At 48.8% G+C, this 5,787-nt stretch overlaps 1 long non-coding RNA gene across 1 annotated transcript; it reads left to right on the top strand.

The window, feature by feature from the left end:
- The first annotated feature begins 3,173 nt into the window (after positions 1-3,173).
- Positions 3,174-5,342, top strand: LOC142076753 (uncharacterized). The gene is made up of 2 exons (XR_012671312.1): positions 3,174-3,267; positions 5,257-5,342. It is a non-coding gene; the product is annotated as an uncharacterized LOC142076753 (long non-coding RNA).
- The last annotated feature ends 445 nt before the right edge of the window (positions 5,343-5,787 follow it).

Raw genomic sequence — 5,787 nt, 5'->3', positions numbered from 1 at the left:
AGCAGGGACTTGGGGTTGTTCCAGGAGCAAAAGCTGGTCCCAGCCAGCTCTGCTCTGCTCCCCCGGCACCGGGATCAGACCTTTCAGCCCCGTTTCTGCCAGAAGCATCACACAAGCGCTTGTCCTCCCCGGGGGCATCTTTGGGACTTGAGAACAGGCGCAGCAGCTGGGTTTTTGGGCTTAGAAGTGGGCGCTAAGTGAGCTGGTTTGGGGGCCCAAAGCAGAAGCCGGTTTGGCCGTTTGTGCGGGGGGGGGGGGGTGGGAGGGCATTGGGGCTGCAGGGGAAAGCAGGGGCTGGGCAGGTGTGTGGACCGCCCCCCCCCGGAGGTGGGGGTCTGGTCCTGCTGGACCCCGAAGTGCGGGAGGCCGGCATGCACCAGGCCAAACTCAACGTTTGCGGTGGTCTCCGGGGGGAAGAGGTGGTCTCTGCTTTTCAGACCCCGCACGCCCTCTTCGAGTCCAGCTCTTCCTTGTCGACTGCTTAGAATAGTTATTAACTAACTAATCGTACAAACTAATTAATATTTATACAATGTACACCTATGATATTTAATCCTAATAGTCAAGTTTTGACAGCGATTGATTTACGACCTTGTCAAAAGCCCAGGCTGTTGCAAATAGCTGGAGCTTGTAAGGAGAAGGAGCTGAAATCAACAGGAGCTTCAGTGCAGAGCGGGAGCTTCAGTTAGCCAGAACCGTAGGAAGCAGGAGCTGGAACGAGACAGGGTGTCCGCTGTCTGGGGCATGTCTTAGCCGGAGGCAAAATTACCTGCAGCTGTAACGAGCAGGAGCTGCGATTCGCTGCAGTGTCTATTTGCCGGAGCATCCGTCGGCCGGACTGCACTCCCAGCACGGCTGAAGAGCAGCCAGGCGCAGGCAGGGCTGTCCCCAGCAAGGCGCTCCGAGCGGCAGGGTGGCGAGTTGTCCTTCTGCCAGCGGGGAGCCCGGCCTCTTCCCTCGGGGAATAAATCCAGGCCGCGTGCCTCTCTCTGCGTGGAGGGTCTCTCCCGGTCCCCTTCCCGAGGGCTGAAGTGAGGTGGGGGTTCCCCGGCTCTCCCGGGGGGCAGGCGGCAGCACGAGGCGGCGGCGGTGTCTCCCCGGTACCCGGCAAAGGGGAGAGAAACCGGCCGGCGGGAGCTCCCGGGGTGCACAGCCCGGCCCCGCACGGCAGAATCCTTCCCTGTGTTTTCACCGTTGGCTGGGTGTGACAAACAGGTTTGTTTTGTGCCTCCTCTTTTCCCAGCGTCACCTTCTGCGTCACGTGAAGAAAATCCTGCGTGGTTGATGCCGCTTGCTGCTCAGGTAATGGCACGTGTGGGGCCGGGGGAGCGGGGAGAAACATTGGCGAGTTCAAGGACGCTGCAGCTACTCCATGTCAAACCCAGGGAAAAGGCAAATTTGCTGCCGGTGCAGAAAAGCTGATGAACAGTTGCCGTTAACAGAGCGTGCCTCGTTCCTGAATCGGTCCCTGGGTAGTTACGAATGTTTTCCTTTCAGGTAAAAGGATGGACTTTCATCTACGATAAATTAAGAGCTGCCTGTTACCTTCTTTAGGGTCGACTGTTTCTCTTCTGTTTGTTCATACTGATTTTACGGGCAGGTTGGAAATAGCCTTTTATTTTTCTATGCATAACTCAATTTTTAGTAACATGTGGTGTCAGGATAGTTAATTTTTGAGCACCTAGGTACCGCTAGAAATGTAATGAATGAAACACGATGGAAACTGATGTTTAAACTTGATTTTTACTTGATTTTTTTTTCATTAGAGTGTTGATGGCATGTTGTCCTGTGGCTCAATCCACATTCTGTTCAGTGGAGTCTTCAATCTAGGACTTTTAAGGGAAAAAGTTTGTCCTTCCAAAAAAGGGCTAGGCATTCATAGGCTCGAGGTATAGACTTGGAGAGTCGCTTAAGTACGTGATCAGAATTAAAGCCAAATGTCGCTTAATGTTGCTGCTGTTGGTCTTCACTTTCATTAATTTCCCTGCTGCTCCGTCATGGTTGCGAGCTCTGAATCATAAATTTTTTTTCACTCCCTAACGCACTTTTCTCCCCAAGGAGAGGCTACGTTGAAAAGTTACTTAGTTTCCTCACAAATGCATCGGTCAATAAAATGAGTTATGATTCTTAAAACCACAAAAATGACACCAGTCTTACAGATCTGGACTATTTCTGAACACGTGCTCATCGCGTGCAGGTGTCGTCGGGATACAGATCATCTGCACTTCATGCTCTGACAAGACAATCTGCTGAGACAGGGACGAGCTCCAAAAGAAAAAACAGGTACAACGTCAAGGTTTTGTTTTGTTGTTGATTTTTGTGGGTTTTTTTTGTGTTTGTCTTGTCTTTTTTTTTTTTTTTTTTTTAAGAGTGCGATGTTGACTGGTGGCAGCCTGCAGAGCTCTCTTGCTGCCTGACCTCTCCTTTCCTTCTCTGTCACTCCTCTTTCATGGCTGTAATTTTCACTCGGGTAGTTTTAGAAGAGCAATTTAGTTCCTCGCCTGTGTAAATGTGCTGGTAATACCTGGAAGGTAAATGCTTGAACCAGTAGCGAATAACTTGGCTACAAGTAGAATTTCTGAAGGAAGAACAACCACCACAACAACAGGAAGCAAGTAGCGAGTTACCCCAAATTTGTGTGTGTCAAACACATCAAAGTCTTACTGCCAAACATTGTTTGGCAATGTGTTCCAAATGGCTAGTTTTAAAACAACTGCAGTTTTAAAAGATCTTGACCGTTTGGAGAAACGGCCTGGAAAAAAGGATTCCTCTTTTGCAGCGAGTTCACGAGGACAGATGGGTTGCTGTACTCTTTAACAAAAACACTCAACTTGGGACGTATAGGGTGAGGAAATCGCGGCTATACTTAGGCTTGAGAAAATGCATGTAGGTATCTGCGTCTGTCACCTGCGTGTCTCTAGGAAAGCGCGTTCTAGCGAAACTAAAGCTGCCAATGAGCCAAAAAAAAAGGCACGGTTGTCTAAAACATGCAAAAGCTCTAGTGGGCTGTATCAACAGCTGTACCAAAGATGATGCAAAATACTTTCTCCTCCACTCAGTTGTAGTCTTCACAGAAAAGGAAGCTTTGTGCTAAATGTTTTTTTTTTTTTTTGGGGGGGGGGGGGGGGGGCGGGGGTTTGTTTGGTGTTCCCCCCCCCCCCCCCCCAGCAGAATGTCAACGGCCACCATTTCGCCGCGGTCGCCCTTTCTTCTGCTGTGAAAGTACGAGACAGACGGAAAGGATCCGTAGTGGTCTGCAAGTACAAGGTACGCCTGTGATATGGACTTTACAGTTAACATTAAGAAAGCGGCAACTCTCCTTCTATATAATTTTTTAACGTGAAATATTTTAACACAAATACTAAAAATAAAGAAGGTCTGTTCTGGAGCGTGGTACGCCTATGCAAAGCTTGCTTCCCTCCGTCTATTTTCTCTTCCTGACAGCACAGTCTTCGGTTTCTGTGGGCTTACTATTAAAGGGTACTGTGAAAATAATGTTGGACTAGAAGAGGAAAGGAACCGTTTGTAAGAGTTTGGATGTTCGGGAGAAACAGACTTGGTTTTCACGATAAAAGCTTTATGCTTTTTCAGTCAGTAAGTGTTTAAAATACCTTACAGTAGTACTCGAAAACCTTACTGAGATACTAGCATCGGTGCTAAAAGCAGTCAAGGTCAAAGAAGAGACGTGGACAAAACGGGACAAATCGGCGTCGCTTCGGTGCGTTTTCCAGGCTTTCCCAAGGAGCGTTGGCAGCCTCGTAACTAGCGACAGAGAGTCCTGATGTGTTTTACTGCTTCTATGATGTCCTTTTTCCTTAACCTACAGTGTGTAATTTTGACTTCAGTTGGAAAGAGATTTTCCAGAATGGAAATCTTTCTCATTCAAAGGAGTTGCCTTTTATGAACTTCCCATCAGAATGGATCTTCAGAGGTGATGTACTTGGCGGTAGAAGTCATCCGCAACGAGACTTTTCACTCTCTCTGGAAAAAAAAAAAGTAGGAAGTCGATTTCCTTGCAAAGACCCAAGCGCAGCACGCCTTCCAGTAGTCGATGTATCGCTGGTCTTTGGTTCTCCGGTGTAACAGTCGAGATGCCGTCAAAACGCGTTCCTCCGCATGCTTGGGTACAGCCAACAGCAGTAGCAAACCTGCCAATCCTTTTTGGTAGCCTTATGTATTGCAGCACCGGGGATTTGATATTCCCCACCGCCTGCCCCCCCCCTCCCCCCCGCCCCCAAAAATGTAAAACCATGTGGGAGATCTCGTATCTCACTGATTTTTCTATCGTAAATGAAATTTAAAAAAGAAAGTTAAAATTGTATAATTTCCAAACTGACTTGCATTGTTTAAACTGCAACTGCCAAATAGCTGTAGCGTATAATTTATTAGGTGTACTTAAGCAGTTAGGTAGTTGTTCTAAACGTTTAAAAAGAGAGGCAACTGAACGTTACGGGTTTTTTTCCCGATCTTTTGACAGAGTGCTCTGAAGTACTTTATTTCTGTCTCGCTTTCAACGGCGCGTTTCCCCGGCAGTTCGGTAGCATCGGTCTCGGCGCAGCTGGCCAGGCGTCCCTCCTAGTCATGTCACACACGCAAAACCCCTGGTCAAACGATAGCTGTGTATTTTGGAGGTAGATAATTTAACGGTATGAATTCACAGCTCTGCGATTTCAATTAACGCAAAAGGAAAATCAAATATTTTTATAGTATAAGTCGTCTTCTTGTACGTATGTAAACGTACACGCACCTTTTTAGCATAAAATGAATTGCTGAGATTTGTTCTTTCTTTTTCATTTTACTCTTCCAAGTTTTACACTTCACTTTCAGCTTTATTGACCAAGCAAGCAACATGCGCAGCAGCAGCAGCAGCAGCAGCGCAAGGGCTGGAGCTGCGGCGGTGGATCCATGAGCGTAGATGCTGATTACGGCGCGCCCTTGTCCTGCAGCCTCACGGGGTTATCTCCCGGCAGCGGTGCGGTAAGGAAGGGACGAGACGTTTTCCAGCACCAGCGAGAGCGTTTACTTCTCTGCTGAGAACGTGTTCAAAATCGCGTCAATTAGTCTTCACGCTGATTTTAAGCGTTCGAATCGCTCGAGCTTTTAAAGGCCGCGTTGTATTTCGAGCTGACCCGTTTGCCTGGCACCCTCCTTTAGCTCGACTGCTACCCTCTCCCTTATCCTGACCGAATTCCTCTGCTGCCTTCGGTGCTATTTTTTTAATATGCTGAAATGCCAGTTGGGATTTTTGTTTTTCAGATGCCTCGCTGTAAGCGTCCCGTGGTGCTCAAGAGAGACCCCCGGCCCAGGTTTGCCTGCCGGTCGTTAGGCGTGCTGAGGGTAAGGGGCCAGCTGCCAGCCTGCGGGACGGGGGCTGGGGGGGAGCTGCAACCGTTTGGGGGGCCGCCCCTCCTTTATCTTTCTAGCAGAGCCCCCCTTTTTGGCGGGGGTGCGTGCGTACATCCGTAAATGGCATTATTAAAGTAACGAGCTGCCGGTTGGGGCCGTTCCCCTCATTTTGTGCCTTTTTTGGGGCTGAATAAAAAGGGGGGGTTGAGGGGCCTGGGGGGATGATGATGTCATTTGGGGCACCCCAACATCACCGGGGGGGTGATGATGCCATGGAGGAGCAGGTGAGTGGGGAATGGAGAGGTTATGGGGGGGTGTCCCCCCCCCGAAAGGGGGTCACAGCCAAAAATGCCTGAAAATTAATGGGGGGGGGGGTGGGGGCGTTTAAAAAAAATTTTAAAACTGTAAATATTGAAATAGAGAAGAAAAATCTCTGATTTT

This window comes from Calonectris borealis, unplaced genomic scaffold, assembly GCF_964195595.1.
Source record: "Calonectris borealis unplaced genomic scaffold, bCalBor7.hap1.2 HAP1_SCAFFOLD_110, whole genome shotgun sequence".
Lineage (NCBI taxonomy): Eukaryota > Metazoa > Chordata > Aves > Procellariiformes > Procellariidae > Calonectris > Calonectris borealis.
Note: the sequence above shows the minus strand (reverse complement) of the source record. Positions and strands in the feature narration are given on the sequence as shown.